The sequence below is a fragment of the Nyctereutes procyonoides genome, unplaced genomic scaffold, assembly GCF_905146905.1.
Source record: "Nyctereutes procyonoides isolate TBG_1078 unplaced genomic scaffold, NYPRO_anot_genome, whole genome shotgun sequence".
Classification (NCBI taxonomy): domain Eukaryota; kingdom Metazoa; phylum Chordata; class Mammalia; order Carnivora; family Canidae; genus Nyctereutes; species Nyctereutes procyonoides.
In genome coordinates this window covers 20,498,723-20,524,534 of record NW_026575117.1, presented here as the reverse complement: position 1 = coordinate 20,524,534, position 25,812 = coordinate 20,498,723, and positions in this window count along the sequence as shown.

Sequence of the window (25,812 nt, the reverse complement as noted above, 5' to 3'; positions counted from 1 at the left end):
ATCTTTAATATTTCTTTGCAGTGCTTTTTTTGTCCTGAAAATGTCATTATTTCACTTTAAGTTTTGAGGGATTTTTAAAATTGGTTATAGATTTCTAGATCAGTTGGTTTTGTCTTTCACACAGAACTTTAAAAACGTAATTCCATTGTTTTGTCTGTTGAAAACTTGGCAAAAAATCTAATTGTTTCTGTTGAAAACTGCAAAAAAAGGAAAAAAAAAACCCACTCCACCCCCCCCCCCAACTCCAAACCTAATTAGTTTTCAAAAGTAATGCATATTTTGTTCTGGCTGCCTTTTTTTCCTTTTTTTTTTGTGTAAACAATATTTGGAATAATTTTGGAATAATTTTGGAATAATTTTAGATCTGCAGGGAGATAGCAAAGATAGTACAGTGTTCCTATTTACATTTTACCCAACTTTCCTGCATTTTAATTCTCATAACTGTGGTACATTAGTCAAAATCGAGATACGGATATTGGCATATTACTATAAACCACACTCCACACTTCCTTTGGATTTCACCAGTTTTTCCACTAATGCCCTTTTTCTGTTCCAGTATCAGATCTCAGAAACCACGTTACATTTGGTCATGATGTCTCCTCCTTGGCTTCTCAAGTCTGTGACAGTTTCTCAGTCTTTTTATGACATTGATACTTTTGATTGTCTTAGTTTTACAGGATTTGGTGGGGAATACCATAAAATCAAAGTATCCTACCCTTATATCAATGGATGTGTGATATCAACATGTATTTTCATTGATGACATTTACTTTGGTCATTTGGTCAAGGTAGTGTGTGTTGTGTTTATCTACCATAAACCTTCTATTTTTCCTCTTCCATGTTCTATTTTTTGGATATGAGCCACTAAATTCAACCAACACATCAAGAGAGGGGATTATGTCCACCTACTAGTGGATGGTATCTACTTTTATTCTTGGAGAGTGGAAGATTTACCCATTTTCCCCTACTTATTTATCCAAATGTGAATTTATGCCTGTCTGGACTCGTGCACATTTATTTTATTTATTGATTGGACAGCATCCAGTCTAGGACACAGGAGGGTGGGACAAGGAAGCTATTAGCAAAAAGAAAAGAAAAGGATTGGCCAGGGCATCATCTTTTTTGGGGGAAGGGAACACAGGTATTTTATCATGCCTGCAAATTACCTTACCAGTGCTGATCAGGAAATTTCAGATTGACTTTTGAAAGGTCACATTTCTGGGATAGGTTGAATCTGTACTCAAGTCTTGGTATGCTGCCACCTGACAAGGGTGAGGGAAATAACTCCATTTGGGGCTGTTGTTTATTTTTTAACAAGTTATAATTCAATTGTTTACTTCATTGGTGTTAATTGTTCCTGTTCTGGCCATTGGAGTTCTTTCAGGTTGGCTTCTATGTTCCTTTGGTATGGTTACTAGTGATGAGCAAATCTATCTATCATCTATCTATCTATCTATCTATCAATCTATCTATCATCTATCTATCAATCTATCTATCATCTATCTATCATCTATCTATCTATCATCTATCTATATATCTTTTTTTACCTGTCTACGGCTTGTCTTTTGATTTACTTAACAGTGAGAAGTTTTTACTTTAAAGTAATTAAATTTCAAACTGCAGAGGAGAAGTTTTTAACTTTAATGAAGTCAAATTGACTATTTTTCTCTAATGTATTTTGATTTTGGTATTGTATCTAAAAATTCATCATAGAATCCAAGGTCACATAGATTTTCTTCAATGTTATCTTCTAGGAGTTTTATAACTTTAGAGTTTACATCAGATGTGATTCACTTTTAGTTAATTTTCGTTAAAGATGTAATGTGTCTAGATGCTTTTCTTTTTTGGTGTGTTGATGTCTACTTGTTCCATGAACATTTCTTGAAAAGATTATCTTTCTTTGCTGAATTGCCTTTGTTTTTGTTTGTTTCTTTGTTTGTTTTTTTGGCCAAAGATCAGTTGACTAAATTTATGTAAGTCTGTTTCTGGCCCCTCCATTCTATTCCATTGTTCTATTTGTCTATTCTTTCATCAAGACTACACTATCTTGATTGCAGAAGCTTTCCATAAGTCTTAAAGCTGGATAGTATCAGTTCTGACGTTTTTCTTCTTCTTCAATATTGTGTTAGATATCTAGGTCTTTAGCCTTTCCACATAAACTTTAGAATCACTTTGTCAGTATCCACAAACTAACTTGCTGAGATGGGATTGCATTGAATTTGTAGATCAAATTAGAGATAATTGACAACTTATCAATAGTGAGTCCTCTTATCCATAATAATGGAATATTTCTCCATAAGCTGCTCTTTGATTTCTTTTTTTAGAATTTTGTAGTTTTTTTATATTGTCTTATGTATATCATGTTAAATTTGTACCTAAGTATTTCATTTTCAGAGGTTGCTAATATAAATGATACAGTTTTAAATTTCAAATTCCAAGTCTTCATTGTTGGTTTATAAGAAAGCAATTAAGTTTGTATGGTTACCCTTGTATTCTGTAAACTTATTATAACAATTATTTGTTTTAGAAGGTTTTTTGTTATTGTTATGGTGAGGATGTATCCCTCTAAGTTGCTTTCTTTTTTGGTGATAACGAATAGTGCTGCTCTAAGCATTCATGTAGAGAGTTGTATGAAATATTTGTTTCCCTGGGATTAATAACTAGGAGTGAAATTTCCGGGCCAAGTGATAAGTGTGTTTAACTTCATAAGAAACTGATAAACTATCTTCCAATGTGACTGTATCATTTTGCATTTCTACTAGCATTTAATGAGAGTTTCTGTTGCTCTGAGTATTTTCAATATATTTGTCATCCATACATATTTTTCGGTGGAGTGCCTGTTCAACTATTTTGCTTATTTAAAAAAATTGGGTTGTTTTCTTATTGTTGAATTTGACAGCTCTTACTCTATTGTGGATATGTCTTTTGTCAGATATGTGGTTTGCAAATATTTTTATCAGTGTACATCTTTTATTTTTTTCATCATATTTTTTCATTCTTTTAACAGTGTCTTTTGCAAGGCAAAAGTTGTAAAATTTCATTTTCTCGTTTATCATTAATTTCTCTCATAGATGATACTTTTCTTATTGTATCCAAAAAATGAATCACCAAACCCAAGGTCATGCATATTTTCTCCTGTTTTCTTCCACAATCTTTATAGCTTTATATTTTACATTTAGATACATGATCTTTTTTGAATTACTTTTGGTTTTGTTGTGAGATATATGTTCTTGAATTTTTTTCTGCACGTGTACATCAAGTTGTTCCAGCACCACTAGTTCAAGTGACTTTTCACTACTTTATCTTTCTACCTAGGTTGAAAATGAATTGCCTATTTTATGTTCTATTTTTAGGTTCTCTATTCACTTTCTTTGATGAATGTGCATATCTTTTTGCCAATACCACACTCACTTGATTAACTTAGTTTGTAATAAGTCTTGAGATCACGTAATGGTAATTCTCCAAATATATTCTTTTTATTTAGAAGTTTTCTGGGGCTCATCTAGGTCCTTTGACATTCTGCATAAACTGTAAAATCACCAACTGATAGCCTCAAAGATTCATGCTCTGATTTTGATAGGGAGTATCCTGAATTTAAAAATTGAAGCTGGGGGAATTAACTTCTTTACAATTTTGACTATTTTTATTTATTTATTTATTTTTTTATTTTTTTAATTATTTTTATTTTTTTTTTATTTTTAATTTATGATAGTCACACACAGAGAGAGAGAGAGAGAGGCAGAGACACAGGCAGAGGGAGAAGCAGGCTCCATGCACCGGGAGCCCGACGTGGGATTCGATCCCGGGTCTCCAGGATCGTGCCCTGGGCCAAAGGCAGGCGCCAAACCGCTGCGCCACCCAGGGATCCCTTGACTATTTTTAATACATGGGCACAGTATCTTTCTATTTATTTCAATCTTCTGTGAATTGTTTCAATAGTGTGTTTTAGTTTTCAAAATCCTGATCCTGTACATATTTTTTGATACATAATAATACATTTGATTTGTATATATCTACTATGCATCTTGCCACCTTTCCAAACTCCCTTTTTTGTTCCCCTTAGAATTTTTGCAATTTTCTGCATAGAAAATTATGTCTTCTGTGAATAAAGAGGGTTTTAGTTTCTTCTTTCCATTCTGATGTTTGTTTTTGCCTGATTGTACCAGCTAGGCTTCCATTACGCTGATGAGCAGCTGAGAGATCCTAGGGGAGAAGAAGTCAGTCTTTCGCTTAAAGTATGCCAGCCATAGGGGTTTGAAGGTACTCTTTTTAGGTTAAAAGAGTCTCGTTTTATTTCTAGGTTTAAGAGAGCTTAAATCATAAATTAATGTTGAATTGATTGAATAATATTTTTAAATTTCTATTATTATGATCTCATGGTCTTTTTTTCTTATTTATTGTTAAAAAAGTTTTATTAATAAGCTTGATTTTACTAATTGATTTTCAAATGTTGAGTCAGACTTGAATACTTAGGATTAATCCTACTTGGTCCTCATTATTATCCTTTTTATGTATTTTTGGATGTGGTTTGTGAGAGAGAGCATGCTCAAGAGCCTGGGGGAGGGCAGAGAGAGAGTGAGAGAGGGAAAGGATATCAAGCAGACTCCTCCCTGAGCACAGAGCCCAATTCAGAGCTCGATCCCATGACCCTAGGATCATGACCTCAACCAAAATCAAGAGTCAGACACTTAACTGACTGAGTCACCCACCTGCCCCTCTCCTCATCATTAGAAATTAGTATGGAAATTATTCCATATAATTGATGTTAGTTGTTCCTTAATGTTACAGAGTATTCCTCAATTGGTTTATCTGGGCCTGGAGTGATGAGAGTAGAATGTTAATTGTAAGATTCATTTTCAAAACTAATTTTCTTGGAACTATAATTCTAATGAGACATTAGAATGCTACATCTAATAAGAACTATAACTCAAATTTAAACTATATTTTGATGACCCAACTATATTATATATGGATTAAATGCTTTAAAAATCTGTTTAATCATCTTCATCAACTAGGTATTTACTGCTTTCTGTTTTGGCCCATTTCTAAAATTTACACTTAATTTCATTGGCATTTTCTTGTCTTGACTTAAAGCATACAAAAAATAGAGAATGATACACGTTCACATAATGTAATATAAGAAATATCTGAATTTTAAAAGTTGAAAAAAAAGATGAATATTGGCTCAAACATCTTGTTTTATATTGCTATTAGTGAAATAATATCATTCCTTTGTCGTCAGACATACTAGCATGAAGTCCTACATTTTTGAACTCAGTTTAAATCATGTTATGTTTTATGATGTTATTGGTGAGGGGCAAATCTGTTCTATTCAGTATCTGGAAATATACGTATCCACAAGGGAAGACTAAAACTGTATGCTTTCCTGGCAATAGTATGTTGTCTGGAAAATGGATGCTTAGCTAGGGACTCTATTTGTCTGGCCTACATTTTCATTTAGATCTGACAGTGAGGTAGACACTACCAACTGAATAAGAGCTGATGTGATATATAGCTTTTTTAGGTCAAGGTAATTAAGAAATAGTTCTCCAATTTTTTTCCCTCCATTTTTCCTACCTTAGACAAGCTTGATTGAAATGGGAATGATGACTTTGGAAAATTTATGGAAAGTGGCAGAGATAAAAGGAGACTGGTCCTTACTTATCTATTTAAAGGAGAGCCCAGCCATGACTCAAAATACTTACTTTAGACTGTGTTAGACAAGAAATGTTTGAATCTTAATGGATCTATTATATATTTTTGAGCTTCTTCAGTATAAGATTTATTATTGTTTTAATAAATATAACACAATATAAAGGCATTTAGTTTTTAGTTCATTTTACTAAAAATAGACAATTGCATATCAATAATGAGCATTTATCTTAGTAAACTTATTGAGTGATGATTTATTCCAACTTGGAAAAGTGGGAGTCAGTTTTTGATGTTTGTGTTTTTTGTTTCAAATCTAAATCAGCAATACACATCTCAAAATGCTCTAGGTGAAGAGAGCCTAAGGTTATCCTCTTTATAATAATAGTTTGGGAAATGAATTACCCTAAAACTTAGTGGTCTCACACAACTGTCATTTAATATCTTACAGTCTCTATGGATCTGGCACGTGGGCATGGTTCACTTGAATGTCTTTGGCTCAAGGTCTCACACCATAATCACACTGCTCACCGGGACTAATGTTATCTCAAGGCTTGTATGGGCAATTGATCCGCTTCCAATCTCACCCAGGTGGCTGTTGGCAGGCCTCAAGTACCCTCTGGCTGTTGGCTGAAAAACTCAGTTGCATCAAGTGGGTGTTACATAAACATGCCCAAAATTGCTCTTATTTATTGTCCCAATGTTTTTTGCTTCTTCACAGAAGGCTATAACCATTAGGGCAAAATGCACTGACACAAAACTAAAATTCACACACATTCAATTTCCCTTAATATAACTCAAATAAGTCTGCTTGGTTTTTTTGTTTGTTTTGTTTTGTTTTTCTTTTAGCAATTTAGAGACTTCCTCTTTTGCATACCTCATGAAATTGTACTCAATGTCTGCTAGCCATACTTAAGATAAATCCTATGGCTATAAAAGACCCTAAACTACTTGGGGCTTTTAGAGCTTTCTGATCCAGTCCCTGCTTTGCTGCTGAGTGGCCTCACCTAGGTATCTAAGTCTCCTTCCTGATTTTGTGGAGTTCCTCCTGAAATTCTCTTGCCCTTCTCTCTTTCTGGGCAGTGACCCACCTCTCCTTCTGGAAGGTCTGTTGGGAGAGATATCCTCTCACCCTGCAACTCTGTCTAGGCACTGGCCCTAAAGACTTGTTATATAACACTGCCATCTTGTGGTCCTGTATTTTCAGCTCCATGTTGACCGGAGCTTAAATCTTCAAAGAGTCACAGCAACCCACTCTACTGCAGGGCAAACCCATGGCCTGGCAGCTGCCTTCCCTCAGAGCCAACAAGCAAGAGAATGAGAGAGCCCCTAAGACAGAAGCCATGGTCTTTTTGTATAAATCTCAGAAGTGACATCTCATCATTCCTGCATCATTCCATATTCCATTCTTTATAAACAAGTCAGTATATTCTGCACATACTAAGGGGAGGGCGTTACAAAGGGCTCAAATAAATACCAGGAGACTGGGATCATTGGGAGCATCTTAGAGGCTCCATTCCACACAAATATGTGTGGTATCAAACATGTTAAAAAGAAAACTGCTTATTGTTGAAATCAATGTGCACTTAATATATAAGAATGTTTGCAAGGTCAAAGTGACCATGAATTCTAATGACCAAAGTGGCCATGAATTCTAATTCATGCCTAATATATAAAGGCAAGCATTTATTCTTAAGGGCCTCTGTAGTCTATGTAAATTAGAATATTATGTTATCAAGATCGTCAGAGTTTAAATACAGCATTGCAGTGAATCCTTTTGTTGTTTTCTATAGAATTTTTTTTAGATATACATTTCCCCTAATTTTCTAATTGCTTATATTACTGCAATATGCAAAAAACCTTGAAAGTTCTGTTACCTTACTTGATATATATCTTGTTATTTTTATTTTGTATTAAATTTTATTTAATTCACATTTCCAGTTTTGGGGAGTCTGATCATTGCATGATGGCTGTAGGGAATTGAATTTTTCAGGTTGAACATCTAGATATTCAGATAATCATGTAACTCCTAAATTCCTAAAAAAATTGTGTTGTCTTGCAATAGTAAAATTTCAAAGTAAACTCTTTTGATTATCATTATTACTGATCATCAACATACATTGAATCTTTTTTATAATGCTATTTTTAAAAAAAGACCTGCTTATTTACTTTAGAGGGAGGGAGAGAGAGAGAGAGAGACAGAAGGAGAGAGAGAGCACACAACTGGACAGCGCAGAGAACAGGAAAGAGTATCTCAAGCTGACTCCACACTGAGTGGGGCTTGAATCTTACAACCCTGAGATTATGACCTGAGCCAAAACCAAGACTCAGATGCTTAACTGACTATAACCCCCAGACCCTCCTTTAAAATGCTACATTTTACAACACTTTCCACATACAGAAAAGTCATTTGATATTCACAGCTTTTTATGGTTATATTATTTTTCACTGTTTTTCACATTGTTTTGATTTAGAGTCCAAGTGAACCAAGAGTTAACTCAGAAACCAAAGGTTTTTTATCCCAAAGGGATAATTTTGTAAGCACATAATATGACAAAATTGCTTTCTACAAAAAATTCTTTAGACTCTGCTCTTTTGCAGTATATATGGCACCATGCTGAGAATAATGATCTCTTCCTGATACTGAAAATCTGACAATGTTGTGTAAGGTCAAAAGCTATTTTCACTTTAGAATGTGTTTTTCTTAAGTTATTGTTACTTAGGTTTCATTGAACTTTTAAAGCAATGCAGAATCTTCTTTTCTTCAATATGTACAAAGCATAATCATCTCACTTGGAACATTTGCTTCCCAAAGAAAATTCAAGATCATATAGCTACAAATATTCTTCTTTTGATAAACAGAAAATATACCCCATATCAGTGAATAATCTTGATATTATGGCTTCTTTCTTGAGATTTCAGGGGATTGTTAGACTGAAAGTTCCCATAGTCCTGTATTTTAAAGTGTTAGCTCTTTATAAGAGGTGCTTTTTTTTCTTCCAAAAGTATAAATTATGTGCCTCAGAAATTTATGGAGATTATTGGTTAGATCTTTGTTCTTTTCATTGCCCTTTCCCCAGTCACATTTCTACAAGAAACAAAAGAGAGCACTGGATTTATATGTACGTGATGAATCACTAAATTCTACTCCTGAAACCAATATTATGCTATATGTTAACTAACTAGAACTTAAATAAAAACTTTAAACAAAAAGAAATGAAAGAAACAAATATATTTTTTGGGTACTGGCCAATAACTGGTTCTCCCTTTTATTTATTCTGGATACAAGTCACTCACCAAAGTATCTTGACTAAAGATTTTGTAATGCTTTTGGAGAGGGAAAAGACATTTCTTTATTTCCTGTAACAGATTTTTTTTTTTTTTTAAAGATTTTACTTATTTATTTGAGAGACAGAGTGAGAGAGAGAGCATGAGCAGAGGGAGAAGCAGGCTCCCTCTGCTGGGCAGGGAGCCCGATGTGGGGCTCGATCTTAGGACCCTGGGATGATGACCTGAGCTGAAGGCAGTTGCGCAACCAACTGAGCCACCCAGGCACCCCCTATATCAGACATTTTTTTTAATATCAGACATTTTTAAGAGCAAAAAATATTTTGTGATAGAGCAAATATAATGAACTGAAGTGTTGAGTCATTGATTCTCCTTTCCTGGGTTCTAAGTCAGTTTTGAAATTCACTTGTTCTTAAATATACCCATGAAATGCTTAAAAGTTAAAGCCCCAGCATAGGGGTACAAAGGAACACTTCTATTCTGAATTTATATATTCATCAATTTACCTTGTTTAACTTGCTACTGTGAGGTTAGTTTATTCTAGAATCAAACTGGGGAATAGAGGTTGGAATGGCAGGTAGAGATAAGAAATGGGAAGAAGGGATTTTTTTCTCTTTATATTATGACCAAATCTACTTAAACTAGAAAATATATTGGCTAACTTAATCACACTGTGAATTATAATTATTTGAACTTTATTTCTTTATATAAATCCCCAATTACCCCAAAGATACATATTTTTTATAGGAAATTATTCATTTCTTAGGTTAAGTGCTTCCACAAACTGGGTAGAAATCCATCCAATTTATCATTGACTAATGACTAAATTACTTACCTAAGAGAGTAACATGTTATTGATATTAGTTTTTCTTCTAAGTCTGGTTCAAATGCACTGATGCAATTCTCTTCACGCCCTAAGTGTCTGGTAGGCTACTTAAGAAACCAATCTTTTCCAATAAGAAATCTTCCACAGGGAATCAGTCCTCATTTAGAAAGCAATTTTAAGGATGAAGTAGCATTTTTGTCCAAGGTCTTTTTTTAAATACATCTATTTCCCATTGATAACACTCTAAATGTTAGACATTTTTGGAAATATTTCTAAATGATTTAATGTGTACTTCTTTGTTTTCTGAAATAAAATCTACTGAACAGAATTGACAACTTTTTGATAATAGGCTATCATTTTGATCTGACTGTGTTACTATGGAAAAACTATGTTTATCCATTTCCATCTTTGGGGTTGACATTTCCGATTTCATAAAACACCTTATTTAACTCTGTGTGTGTTTCCTACTTTACAAGAAATCAGTTATTCATGGTGTATAAATAACAAGTAAATAAATTTTGAATAACCATCATAAGGAATCCTCCTGAGTCAAGTGTTTAGGTTTGTGTGCTGAATTTTAAACAATTTTAGAGCACTCATTTCCTCACCTCACTCTGTTAGCTGCATTTTAAGATGGTGGGGGAAGTTAGTGTAGTGTCTGCCAAAGGGAAAACACTAGAGACTATTTGAGAAGCATATGCTGTGCTAGAGAAGTGCTATGCTCACAGTGGCATCTGAACTTTGTCTTTCTAGCAAAAGACTAGATGGGTTAGTTAAATCCGGTTTGATAAACTCATCTTTGTCAGTATTGTCTATTTGCAAATTCTCCAACAGAGGTGGAGAATACAAAAAAAAAAAAAAAAAAAAAAGAAAGTGATCATCCTTAAGTAGCTCTTCGTTCCATCCCTCCCCTGAACTGAGATCTGAAAACTATTTGTCAAATCTTGAGTGAACTTATAAAAAGTAGAATTCTTGGAGTCTGTGAATTGACATGTTAAAAGCAAGCTCTCAGTGGTGGTTGCCAAGGCTTTAATCAGAGAAAAGTGACTCAGTTTGAAGTAGTTTGAGTTCAAATAAAATATGAGCTAAGATTTCAGATATGGTACTTTATTTGAAAACCATTGCAGCAGATTTAATCTGAAAATAAGTTTAAATACCTGTGAGCATTATCTATTGAGCTGCGTTAGGGATGGCTTTCTATTTGATGTTGAATATTGTGCACTCTGAGATCACATTTTGTGCTAGATAGCATAAAATATAGAGTTTACAGTTTCTGAAATAGTTGAATGATTTGTGCTCAACTTGACAATTTATAAGAATAAATTAATGGAAATACTAACATTCTATAATACTCATGCAGAAGTCTGTATCACATTTTTCTGCTTGTTCAGAGAAAGGTTTATTATACATCCATGGATTTTTTAAAAGTGTCCCATTCATGTGATTCTCTGCTTTTCAAGAGGTTTTCTGTTCCTCTTTTAAGAAGAAGAGATTGCCACAGTTTACAAGCAGCTGCTTATTCTTCAGAAACTGAATGGGCATTGCAGAACATTGCCTGAAATTTAATTACTGTTTATGCCAATTTGGTTTTCTTCAATTTGTAGCAGAATGAAATGAACTGCTTCAGACTCATTCACTGATTTTATACATGTCACAAAAAATATTTTTTTCTATGTTGTGTTTTGAATGTCTGTCTATGTTTATTTACTTAAAATAAGGCAAAATACAAGTTGAGATCTTCAGGACTTTTAGAAGTTACTTAACTAACCACTATTCGTTGAAGCTAGGTTTTTATTCAGAGTATGGTTTAGAACAAATTGCTGGCAGAAATATCTAATCATTAAGACATGCATTGTTACTTATAGGATATGTACCATGAAGGATAATGAGTGTTGATGAATATATTATGATATATTATTTTAGTGTATTTTTAAGGCACGATGCTTATTTAGTGCAAAAATTATAAACCATATTTTTACAAGACTGTTGACCTAATATTTTTTTTCAGGGCTTTAGGAATCTTAAATTACCCATGCTCTAATTTTTTTATATTAAAAAATAACCATCGGTGATCTGTGGATTATTATGTATTATCAATTGTGTAGGTACTGGAGGCACTGCTGTACAAGGCAAAAATCTCCCTGCCTACATGAGGCTTATTTCCTAGTCACTGATTTTTAACACATGGGACAAAATTGAAATTTAAATGGAAAGCATTAGATACAACATAGAATATGTACAAATTACTCAAAAATTTAAAATGATATTTTATTATTTTTGAAATGCTGAACGCTAATGGGTGTCAGATAATATGCACTGTTTTGCAGGTGATGTCTGAAAAAAACATGTCTGCTAGGTGTCTTGTTATCAGGAATGTTATTATTAGCCACCTCTATTCCTGGCTGTTCCTTCCTGGTGCCTGTCCTACCTCAGTTAGTATCTATGAGAGTTCCTGTTACAAGCAAGAACTAAAAAATGTCTGAGCTGAGGAAATGTGTCTACAATTCCATCTAAATTGCTTGTTTGTCTCCTTGTTCCATCTAAATTGCTTTAGTTCTCTTAAAGTGATTTAGAAAAGTAACAGGTGTGCCATGCCTTAATTATGCTTATGACCCCTTTACACTTTTTTCTCTATCTTTAAAATAAAAGCGCAATGTTATCTCAATCCTAATCAAAATGGTTTAGCATTGCCAATGATATACACCAACAGTCCAAAACAGGAAAAATTTAAGCTCTAGAATAAACTTAAGTATTATCAAGTCATTCTCATTGATATGCAAAGAAAATAGCAACTCAAATTATCATATACATTGTGTTTATTTGTATCATTTTTCAATAAATTGATGGTAGTCAAGCACTAGCAAATTAATGGAGATTTATTTTTAAATTATTTCTTTTTATTTTTCTTTTGTTTCTTGTTTTAACTCTTGCTTTTGCTACATTAATTTTTGGTAGTTTGGGGCTGAGAATGCCAAGTTTCACAGTTTTGTGTTAAATACATTCTTATAGGTTCTTGAGGTGTCTCAAAATAAGGAAAACCTACATGATGGAGAAGGGGGAGAATAAGATTCAATGATGTAACTTTAACAATAGATATGTGTAATATTTTTAGAAATATGGAATATGTCCCGTGCTAGTACTGGCTTTATATACTTTATATTTTCCCTTGTTTTAAAATGATTCTATTATGCAGAGACATTTTAAAACAAGAGTTTTCTTAGCCTTATGTTGGTGAGATCTGTTTCTCTGTGTGTATATGAAAGGTCCAAGCAGAACTAGGGAACTCACAAGAGGCCCCCACTGTCTTAGAAGAAGGTATGGGGAAGAGTTTGGTAATGGACATCCTCTATGGATACAACTTGTTATTTTTCTACCTGAAATGATACGCTCTTCCATATACTCAAGATGACTGACAGTATCAGTATCAATTATAACTTAACTTTTCTTATTTGGGATAGTAAGGGGGAATCTCCCGTATTCTCTGACATTATAAAATATCAGGCACTCTAAAAGTCTGCACAGTACAGAGCAAAGTGTCAAGATTGAGTACTAATATATGCTTTTCCTCTTGTAATATGCAGATTCTCTTAGGGAAATTCCATGACTCAGATTTTGCCACGTGATCGTCTCAGATGAAGGGTATTTTGTTATATAGTAAATGCATAAGGACTCCCTTCAGGATTTTTTTAATTTGTTTTTTATTTATTTTTATTTTTTTCCCTTCAGGATTTTTAAGGCAAGTGAGTCCAAGGAATTCCTAACTCATAGTATATCAAAGATTACCTGAAGATGTCAAGTCAGAACATTCTAAATTCTCATCACCAGGCAGTCATAGGATTGGCTGCCCTACATATTGAGTAAAGTCTCCTTCTTTACAGAAAAGTCAAGGACATTCTCTGAAGATAGAAAAGCAGCTAGCTTATCAAAATGACATCTCCTGTATTAGAGTCTGGTTTAGAAAGAGGCCCATCGTAACTGCTACTCCTTTCTCGACAATGAATTTTACAATTATTTTAACTCTTTATGTTTTTATACTTATTCCTGTGCTTCCCTTATTTACCTTTCATGAGTGTTGTCTCTTTAGACATAGTGCCTAGCACAGTATTTTTTTTATAGTAGTTTGATTTGTTCCACTCTAATAAAAATCTAGAATTTAAATTCTAGAAATAGACCGAATTAACATTCTAGTTTGGCAGGCTGCATTCCAGGTTTTTGTGTTCAATTTATACAAAATGTATGCAAAATAAATAATATAGTTGTTTCATAATAAGGTCACAAAATTATTGGACTAAACTCTTGTCACTATTTTTATTTTTTACTAAAAATGATTTATCAATATGTTGTATCCCTGCCTTTTGGTATTTACAACTACTGAGACTAGTTGGAACCAAATAACACAGGAAACTATTTAACAAAAATGCTTCTTTGTGAATTTTTTAGATACTCACCGTCCCATGATTTACAAAGCCGTAGCAATTGTTGCCTCGGAGGGAAACCAATATGACATAGGCCAAAAAATCTCATAGATCATTTTTGAATTTCAAATTAGACTTTTTATAAGTCCATAGTGAAAAGTTAGTCTTGTGAACTATCATTTTATGCAGAAGTTTGCCTCTTTTGGAAAATAAAAATATTTGCTGAGTTCAAAATTGAGAGCCAGGAGGGACTGCAAATGATTGAGTGAACCTACAAATGGTCATATAATTGGTCCTGGATTGCAAGTGACTGGTATGGCCACTGTTTAGTGAGACTAGATGGCAGGTTTGGCCGCTGTTTAGTGGGACTGGTCTATAGTCGTGGCTAGGTGCTGCAAAAGACCCTTGTCTGTGCCTTGCCCTCTCCTGCGATCAAAACTCTTCTCAGGGAGTCAGTAAAGCCCCTTAGATTGTTTGGGGTTTCCAGAGCAGTGGGGGCTGTCCCAAATTTGTGCCAATGTCAACATGATGATTGACAAAGTCCTCATCTCTCTGTGAAATGCCACAGTGGCATGGGAATAACACATGTGGTATTTAGGCAGAGGGGGATCTGAGAGACTCCTACTTACCTGGTTTTCTCAAGCTCAGTCACCTTCTACTCCATCTGTTAAATCTCCCTTTCCTTTTGGGAGTAAGGACAACCATTGTGTTGAGAATTACAATTATTATAATATCAGTATGAAAATGTCGATATTGGCAGCTATTTGACAAATTCATTTCCTGTATCTGCCTTTGTAAAAATTCTAACAGATTAACATTTACTTTTATGTAAGTGTCAATCGATAAATGCCTATTTTTATTACAAAATATTTGGTTTATTACAGTTATAGCATTATTGTAAATAAATATAAGCTATGAATCTGGTAAACATTCCACAAAATCCAAGTTAGAACATTTTTAAAATTTTTTCATTAAAGGTGATAAGATGATAGAAGTAAAAAGAGAGCAAATTCACAAAGAAACACTTAAAATACTTTTTTTTTACGCGAAAAAACATATCTAGGTAACATGCATTTGCATTGCTAATGTTTTCTAGTAAAAATTACTAGAAGAACATGCTGTTTTCAGTGAGGTAAGAATTTGTAAGTTACTGTTAGATTCTTCATCAGCACTACTTATTTAATTGAAATATATCCAAAATAATATATTTCTTCCTTGCTTATGACTAAATATGTCGAGTACTAAAGAGATTTTGAAACTTTAAATAACACATAACTCTGACTCCACAAGTAACTGAAGCAGGAATCATATCTTGAACAAAAGACCATCTTAGACTGCCTTTAAGAGCATGCCTGTTAAAAGAAAAGGCAAAACACCAAGGAAGTACAACCAACAGGGATAATCTCAATGTGATAGTGACAAAACAGTTCAATCACATCCTCTCTGTTTGGGAGTTTTAAATGTAGTACCAAGGGAGAATGGGCAGTAGAATCCATAAGGAGCATAGGAAGAGAAACAAAGAGAGAGAGCGTAGAGCTGGGTGGTTAAGATGGAAAAGTCACTAGAACAGGAATGCCAGTTTGATACTCTAACTGAGTTATTACTAAAGCCTGCATCTGTAATTCCTGAAAAATGTCTTTTGCTTCCCCCTCTTTTTTTGTGCATTCTCTCTCCAATAAACTCCATTTTGAGAAATAACTTGGGAATGACTATTGTTTGTATCTTGCATGAGCCTATTTTACCCATACCTTCAGAACTATTGCAAGAATTTAAACCAGAGGGTACATCTTGAAATCAGGATAATTAAGATGTCTTTTCAACACCACCACCACCAACAAAGTGTCACAGATGAAATAAGAGATCCATCATTCCACAGTGTGGTACTGCCCAGTAGTTGTAGGGATATTATAAAATCTTATGCAACTGAAAATTTTCTATAACAATTTTGTTCACAGTAAATATTAGTTATATATGAGAGGGCTCTCTTAGTGCCAAATAGCCAATTTTGTTTTTTCTCCTTCATTGTGTATGCAGCATTTTAATAATATGATAATTAGATTACCTAAAACCTATAGAAATATTTTCAATAAACTTTAGCCTCTACAAATAGGCCAGATCTAAACTTTAACATTCATTCTCATATACATATTTCAAACCAATGTTAAAGTGAACGTTAACAATATTGGAATTAAGATATCAAAATGTGGTAGCTATTTTTTAAAAAATAAAGCTGTGTTTCCATGTTTTCTCGATTATATGTTCGTGATGATATAACAGAGCTCCTGGGGAGAGGCACTATTTCTTCATAGAAATCAGACTCTAGCACAGCCCACACTTGCCTTGCAGAGTATTCCCTTGAATGACCTTTCTCTAGTTGTGCAAATATAAAGCAAGAAAGCACACATTTCCCTAGAGAACAGAATAAAAACATTTCTAGGTTAACAAAGTCACTACTATATGTATTCTTGGATTCCCATGCTAAACACTAAATTATGGTCACCTCTACAACATGATCAAGGAGCCTCTTAGGAGGAATGTAATTGACATCAGGACCCTTTTCCCTCAATATTCTTGGAATGTCTGTGATAGGATAGGAAGCTTCTAATTCATCATGTCTTCTGGAAAGAAAATTATCCAAATTCTTAAGAGGAAAATTCACCTTGTAGAAAGTGGAGGGCTTACTTGGGACCTAATCCCAATCTCTGGACTGGTAAAACTAGTTTTTATCATTGTAAGGATAGGTTTATATGCATCTCTGCCTTTAGTATGATATTCCATAACATGTGGATTTTTTAAAAAAAATATTTATTTATTACTTATTTATTTATCTAGAGAGTGAAGGGCAGGAGGACCATGGGAGGGGGGTAGGCACAGAAGGGGAGAGAAAGACAGAGATTCCAAGCAGACAACATGCTGAGCATGGAGCCCAACACAGGGCCTGAACTCACAACCCTGCGATCATGATCTGAGCCGAAATCAGGAGATGGATTTTTAATGGAATGAGCCTCCCAAGTGCCCCTAATGTGTTGATTTTTTAAAAGAACTTATAATCAAATTTTTAAAGAACATAAGGGTTTACATACAGCTTCATATAAATATTGACGAGTCAAAATAATTGCATGAGTAAATTTAAAACCAATTTAAAAAAATCTTAATTGCTTTCAGCACTATATTCTACTAGAATGATAGCATCATTAATTTCAATGTCTTTTTCTTATTTGCTTAAATAATTTTTAAGTAAATCATAAGACATGAAAATGAATGATGTCTCCCCCCTCTAAATAAATATTAATTTTCTAATTGAAGGTTAAGTATAATTTGGATTGAACCAATCATTTAAATCCCCTTAATTCTTTTAGTACAAGCCATTTGATTTGTACACACAATGCTTAGAAGGATGGTACACTGGAAAACAATACTATAAATGATAAATATTGTGTTACTTTTTAGGTAGGCAACTGTTTATTCTATTTATTCCTTTATTATGCAAACATATATTGAGCCCCTACTAATGTTGGTGCAGTTCTAGGCATTGTGTATGCAATAGTGAACAAAACAGTCCTTGACCTCATAGAGCTTAAATCTATTTGGAAGGGAGGCAGAAAAATAATTAGATAACTTCAGACGGTGATAAGCATCCCAAAGAAAGATAAGAGTGTGAGGGTGGGAAATATGGAAATGATTGCTATTTTATATAAGCTGGTCAGAGAGAGACTCTTCTCAAAAGGTGATCCATTTTTATACGCACCTGAAGAAAGTGAAAATGAAAACAGCAGGCCCCTGGAGCAGAAGTGTGTTTGGTGTAGTCCAGGTATAGCAAGAAGGTCATTGTGGATATTTTGGAGTAATACTGGGATGTTAGTATAGAAAGTGAGACCAGAGGATTAGTCGAAGGCCAGAGCATGTATTGCCACGTCCACAACTCATTTTTACTTTGGCTTTTACTCCACATGAGAAGGGGAGCCATTGGGAAGTTTTGAGCAGAGGAGGAGCTTCTAGATTTAGCAATTAAAAAACACTGGTTGCCCAGTTAAATTTCAACCTCAGATAAACGATGAATACCTTTAAAAAATAAATATGTCTCACATATTACATGGCACATGCTTAGCGTAAAATATTATTCATTATCTGAAATTCAAATGAACAGGGTATCCTGCATTTTAATGATAATATTTATTTTTTTATTTATTAATGAGAGACAGAGAGAGAGAGAGAGGCAGAGACACAGGCAGAGGGAGAAGCAGGCTCCATGCAGGGAGCCTGACACAGGACTCTATTCTAGGACCCCAGGATCATGCCCTGGGCTGAAGGCGGCGCTAAACCTCTGAGCCACCTGGGCTGCCCAGTATCCTGCATTTTAAAGAGATTTTCTCACTTCTATGTGGTAAATAAACTTTTTGGTAGGGCAGAAATAGAAGTTGGTTGAATCTGTTTGAATAGATTCAAATACATTCACTAATCTGTAATCTAAAATTGCTCTCTAAAATTTGCCGGTAGTTTAGTGGAATAAGTACGTGGAAAGATAGGTGAAGTGTGTTCTTTCTGTAACTACCTGCTTTGCTCAACTGTCTTTGGAAATAGATAAAATATCTCTAAAGTAGATACAATTTATTTTATTAGAAAAATGAAACAATCTTCTACAAAAATAGACTCTAAATTAAAAAAAATTAGAAAGTAGACCAAATAAGTTAGGATGTAGAGACTTGAACAATTATAATGAATTGTTTCGACCTAGTGGACAAATTAGAATATTACTCCTAGTAACTCTAGATCATAACATTATTTTTCAAACATATACAGTGCATTTGCAAACATTGTAAATATTGCATTTACGAACATATTAGACCCAAAAGCAAATCACGAAAACCTTCAACAGTGAGACCAAGGTATGCTTTTCAAATAAAGTGCAATTATAGTACAAATCAATGATAAACTATAAATAAGATATCCCCCATATATTTAGAAATTACAAAGTACATGAATGTATTAAGAAAATATTTTAACAGATAACAAAATAATGCATACCAAATCTTCTTTGAAATAGCTAAAGCAGCATTTTGAAGACATTTACAATGCATACCTTAGAAATAAACTATCATCTCAAAATGTTGGTTACAAAATGAATCCAAAAAAGTAAACAGACTAAAACTCTACATTTAAGAGAAAAATAAATAGAAAATATACAACTCAGCAAAGAAATTCAATAAAGACAAAAAAAAATGTTTCTTCAAAAGAATAGTACAATTGACAAAACAATGGCTACTTATGAAGAGAGAAAAGATATAAATATATAAGTATCAGTAATGACAGAGTGGGTAAGTACAGATGGAATAGAGTTTAAACAGATCATATAAAAGTATATTATGAACAAGCTAATAGCAATACATTTGAAAATAGATATGAAATGAGCAACTTGCCAAGAAAATTGAATGCCGAGGTGCCTGGGTGGCTTAGTTGGTTAAGCATTTGCCTTCAGCTCAAGTCATGATCCCAGAGTCCTGGGATTGAGGCCTGCATTGGGTTCCCCGCTCAACAAGGAATCCGCTTCCCGACCTTGTTCCCTCCTGCCTGCTGATGCTCTCTCTCTCTTTTCCTCTCTTTCAAATAAATAAATAGATAGATAGATAAATAAAATCTTTAAATCTTTTAAAAAATAAAAAAAAGTTGAATGTCATCAATATTATTCTGTAAGTAAAATTCAAGGTCATGATGGCTTGACTTTTTTGTAACCAAACAAATAAGAAATGAATATTTTTAATTTTATAGAAGCTCTTCTAGGGAAGAGTACAAGAAAGCTCAATTTATTTCAGGAGGCTGGAAAACCTTGACACCCAAATCTGACAAGGATAGTATAAGAAAAGAAAATTACTAACCAATTTCACATAGGAGCATAGGTGTAAATCTTCTCAAAAAATTTTGCAAGTCCAAATCAGAAAATACATGTATAGGAAGATAAGTCTTAAACAAAGTTGATGTATCTCAGGGAATGCAAGTTTCATTTAATATTACAAATTAATAAATGTAATGCAATATCTCAACTAATAAAGCTGTGTTCACCTCAGTAGAAGCAGAAATAATATTTGCAAAAATTCAGCATTCATTCATCATAAAAGAATATTGACTTCATGATCTTTTAGCAAAGTGAGTATTGAGGAGAACTTCTTTAATCTGGCAAAACTAACCAAACCAAAATAAAACAATAACAAAAAACCTACCACAGACCATTTTACTTTCTCTTTTTTTCTTCAAAAATGGAAACTATATTTTTATTCTTCTGAAATGTCTTACAACATATCTAATCACCTACCAGAATCTCTACCCTATGTTAGTGTTATACCTTTTCACCAAAGGTGAATTCTCTGTGATCTTACCTAATACATGGTCCCACCACTTTTGCCTAGAGATGTGTCTTGAGAAATTCTCTTTACTATCTGATCAAAAATCATCTTTTTTTAAACTGAGTCAACACATCAGTATAACACTTTATCCCATGTTTAACAACAAAACAAAATATACAGTGTCTGTAAGTCCAATTTACCTTTTATTATTTTTTTAAATTTACCTTTTAATAGAAGCAACCATCTATTTGCTGAATAATCAAGGATGGAAGGATGGATGAAGCAAGATTAAGTCATCCATTGATTCAAAAGATTTTTCACTACATCTGTTATTTTTCCTTTTTGGGTGCATGTCTTGTCCTTATTTTTGACATTTGTGAGGTTAGTGAGATTCATGAAAGAGTCCCATAAATTGTCAGCTCATTGAGTTGTGCTTTTCTGATTATTGCTTCATCTACCTCATTTATCCTATTTGATCTGGAACAATTTCTTTCTGCTATGGGTCTAAATCATAGAATTATAATTGTTGAAAAGTAGAACCATTTTCCGCATTATGGAATCGGATTTTTAAAACACCATTTTATACTTCTCTCATGTCCCATCTTGATATGTCTTATATCTACAATTAAGGGAACATTGGGTAGGGTCTTTTAGCCACAGCTAATTTAGGAAATGTATTATTTTTTTGTCTGCATTTACATTTATATAATCAGAGGTCTTGGGTAGAAACATATAACTTAAAAGAGAAGCTTTGAACATCTCATGGCATAATTATTGGTGTCATATTTAGACACTGACTGAAACCCAGTGGAATAAGGTTCAGTAAAAATGCATGTGTTTGTGGGAAAAGTTTATTAGAATGGCCTCCTATGTGTGATTGAAATTGGAGGGATGTTTTAAAATTTGCTATAAACTTATTATCAATTAAAAAAGTCATAATTTGTGAAATGTAAGTGACTCCTCCAGATTTTGTTGATAATTTTTTGTTATTCAGCATTTGTACCCCAACCCCACATTCACTCCTTTCAATTCTCAGGCTTTCTTTCCTCTGCTGTGAGCCTGGGCACATCAGCTGCTATGAAGTTCACTGCCTCATCTCTCTTGCTGGCTGGTTTGGGCTTGGTTCAGCGAGTTAGTGTCTGAGATTGAATTTCTTGAAAATAGACTTTGAGATGGAGAGTTGTTTGGAGATCAGTCAGGATTCCTCTTGAAAGATATACTTGCAAGGAAATACAGTAGGCTATATTGGCAAAGGGAGAAGCTCTGCTACAATGTGAGGACATCTGAAGCCTCAGTCATCCCAGGGCAAGCTCTGGAGCTTCAGAATTGTTCCAGTGTATTCCAGTTTGTAGCCCCACTTCAACCAACCATTGATTGCTCTTCAGATAGAAGTTTCCTTTGGTGAGGCAGTTCTTTGAAGCCAAGGATATTTCCTTGAGAATTTCCCTGTAGCTATGAACCATCAATAGTTAAATATTCCTAGCAGGAGGAGGATAGATGCCTCATTTTTAAGAGGTGATCTAGGTAGAGCAGCATATAATCCAGTAATGAGCAAAAATGACACAAGGTCAGAGAGTGGAAGAAAAGATAGGGTTGGTTTTTATGTTCCCTCAGGGTCACATCTTCTGGCAGTGAATATTTTCCAGCACAAATTGTGGACAGCTTTTCTTTTATGGCCCCATCTCTCACCAAGCTACTTGACCCCTTCAACCCCAGGAAAGGCAATAGCTTAGTATTATTGCTATTCTCTGAGTTCATCAATCTTTTGCTTGTTTCACAATATTTTTACACTTTTGTAAATATAGTGTTAATTGAAGTCTCTTGAAAAATCTGAATTTGATTCTGTTTCTTGTTTGGACATTCACTAATAAAATGGCCAAGCCTTAATACTGGCATTCTTTTGGTTTTATTGGGTATAAGATGACATATTTCTTTATGAAAGAGGAGATTTTTGACAAGAATTGATATTTATTATAAGCTATATCTTTGACATTCATTTAATTGATTAAACCATTTGAGGGTACACATTAAATGTAAGCTGGGCTGGGTAAATCAAAGATTCTTTTTACCTACGCTGAGGCTGACCAAGGGATTGTAATGTGATTTTGGCAAGTCAAGTCTCTCCATTCTGACGTGGTAATTCCAGAGGATTGTCAAATCGTTAAGAATAAAAGTCAAAGTTTATGTTGTATATCAAACTACAAGGCTACATATGGTCTGCTCCTCATTGTGTCTTTTGACATTATTTCCTATCATCCTTCCCATTTTCTCTCTAGTACAGCTACACTAGCCTCCCAGCTTGTTCTTTTTTTTTTTTTTTTAAGATTTTATTTCATTATTTTGAGAGAGAGCCTGAGCAAGGGCGGGGGGAGGTGAGGGAGAAGAAGAAGCAGATTCCCCGTTGAACAGGGAGCCCAATGTGGGGCTCGATCCCAGGACCCCGGGATCATGACCTGAGTTGAAGACAGACAACCAAATGAGTCACCCAAGTGCCCCTCCCAGCTGGTTTTTAACTGACCATACACTCCATCTTCAGGCTTCTACTTGGACAGATCTTCCCCAAGATAGCTTTGTGGCATACTCTTATACTTTTTTTGTTTTTTTATCAAAGACTTTTCTGACCATTTATCTTAAATACTACCCCAACTCCTTGACTCCAGCAGAAGTCCCCATCCCCACCAACTTGCTCATTCCCTACCCCCTTTACAGGACTTTTAATTGTTGAAATATTGTCTGTATTCTTAGGATATATTTATGGTCCCCTCCCTCCATGAAATAATCTCCATTAGGGCAGGTTCTATGACCACAGTTAGGGCTTGTCCAATAGGGCTCATGACACTGCCTAACATATGGTAGAAACTCAACAATTACTTGTTAACTGATTGAATGGTGAGGAATTATGGTAGAAAGAGAAATTGAAATATATGAAAATATATTCTTTTCTAGAAAAGAATAAGACTTCCCTTCTTATGGGCCCCACTTGGGTCTGCTACAAATCTTAATGAAAGGGAGTCCTTTCCGAATGCTCCATAACACAAGACTTATTTTATTGTACCAGCTGCATGGGGGATGAAGACAAAACAATCAATACAAGGAAGAACAAATTTGAAAGAGGAAGACATCTCAGAGGATAAGCCAAGAGATTGCTTGACTCAGTTTGAATCTGTTTATAATCCCTAACCTATTCCATTAGCACAGTGCACTAATTGTGTCCTTGAATCACGTTCAGGGTTTCTTTCCACCTCGAAGTAATGGTGCCAGAGGTAAGAATCGGGGAGCGGAGGAGGGGTGGATTGTGCCAGAGCAGCTCCAATAGCATAGCAGTCGTTCTGAATCTCAGCTAGTTAATTAAAAAGTAATTTCTAAGTCTCACCTCCAGGAATTCAGATTCTGAGACTCAAAGTATGGTTGAATGATGCATATTTGTTAAAAAAAAAACAAGTGGTTATATAATGTAATATAAATATTCACCTTCAAAAACATTTATAATGTAATAGGACAATTATTCTAAATAAGCCAGAAAATTGGCTGTTATGATGCCAAAGAGCAAATGTGAAAATTATTTTGAGTCAAAATATGAGAAAAGAAGATACGTGTTATACAAAAGTGCTAATGTGCTAGCTGGAAGTTTATTTTCTCATCTTCTAATTATCTTTGGTACATAAATTCTTACTTTGATTAACATAAGGTTAAAAGGCTTAAGCAACCTCTCTAACAGTATTTTCAAAAACCTGCAGATGAAAGCAAACACCAGTGTTTAGAAAGAAAGCAAAGGTCAACTATACCTTATAGTAATATCAACTCAGATTGATATGCAAATTATAATTAATTCCTATGGCAACATGAACCTTTTTAAAATGCTGGAGCAGTCATGCCTTTTTCCCTAAATTTACTGACAATGCTTGAAGAAAAAAAGTATACAGGAGATGTGGTGGCCAGAATTTTTCTACTCTGTGCTATCGTTAGCTGACTCATCTATAATTATGAAATGCAGTACTGTTTGGTGGACTATGCCAATCCTGAGGTTCATCTTGCTTCCTTTTTTACTAGATCGGAAGTTCCATGGGAATGAGTTCTTTGCTGGGAGGAGTGCCTGGCAAATAACTTCATGATGCTCATCTATTCCTTTCCTAAATATTTACTGAGCACATTTGATGTAATGAACAATATTATTATTACATAATAGTAAAAAAAAAACCCCAAATTCTGAGAGTACATAGAGGAATAGACAGTTCTTGGCTTTAAGGTTGCACTGTATATAGAAAATTCTCTTAAATGGGCTTTAGAAGTGAATTACTCCTCTTCCACAAATACTATTTCAATTGTGAAGTCTCCATCTCTGATATTTGATATTATCTCTAATTTCATATTTAAAGTACATTGTTAGGGGCGCATGGATGGCTCAGTTGGGTAAGTGTCTGCCTTCAGCTCAAGTCATGATCTCGGGGTTGAGACCAAGCCCTGATGTCGGGCTCTCTATTCAGCAGGGAGCCTGCTGCTTCCTCTCCTTCTGTCCCTCCCCCTGCTCATGGTCTCCCCCCCCCCCCCCGTGTTTGTGTCTTTCACAAATAAATAAACTCTTTTTAAAAAATAGTACATTGTTAAAACCACAATGTAATTTTCACTAGAAAGGTGTTTGTAATAGCTTCTTGGACAGTTAAAACTGAAAATAGCTTCTAATCCTAATTTAATCTTGATTTACTTATGAACACTCTTAAATTTTAGTATCATCATAGGGTAATGATATTTGAAATGACCATATTTGTATTTATTTTTTAAACATTTATTTATTTATTGGAGGGGGAGGGACAGGTGAGAGAGAGAGAGAGAGAGAGAGAGAGAGAGAGATTCTCCAGCAGACTCTCTAGAGTGAGGAGAATGATGTGGGATTTGATCCCCTGACCCTGAGATCATACCCTGAGCTGAAATCAAGAGTCAGATACTTGACTGACTGAGCCACCCAGGTGCCCCAGTATCATATTTTTTAGAGTATAAAAAATCTCTAATACAGGTTCTACTCATCTAATTTCAAAATCTTATTTTTAAAGCTGGTGTAAAAAATATAGTTACAGAGTCATACTAATGTTTTAAACTGAAAAATCAACTCCAAACTTTCTTAGTGGCTGAAACACTTAAAATGCTCCTCCGTAAAGGTAAAACGATTTATTATTAGCAAAAATAAATAAATAAATAAATAAAATCTCTTCTACCTAGATCTTTTGTGGTAAATGAAAAATGAATTTTAAATTCTTTCATCTCAATAGTTATTCAGAATAGCTTCTAGACAATAATTTTAA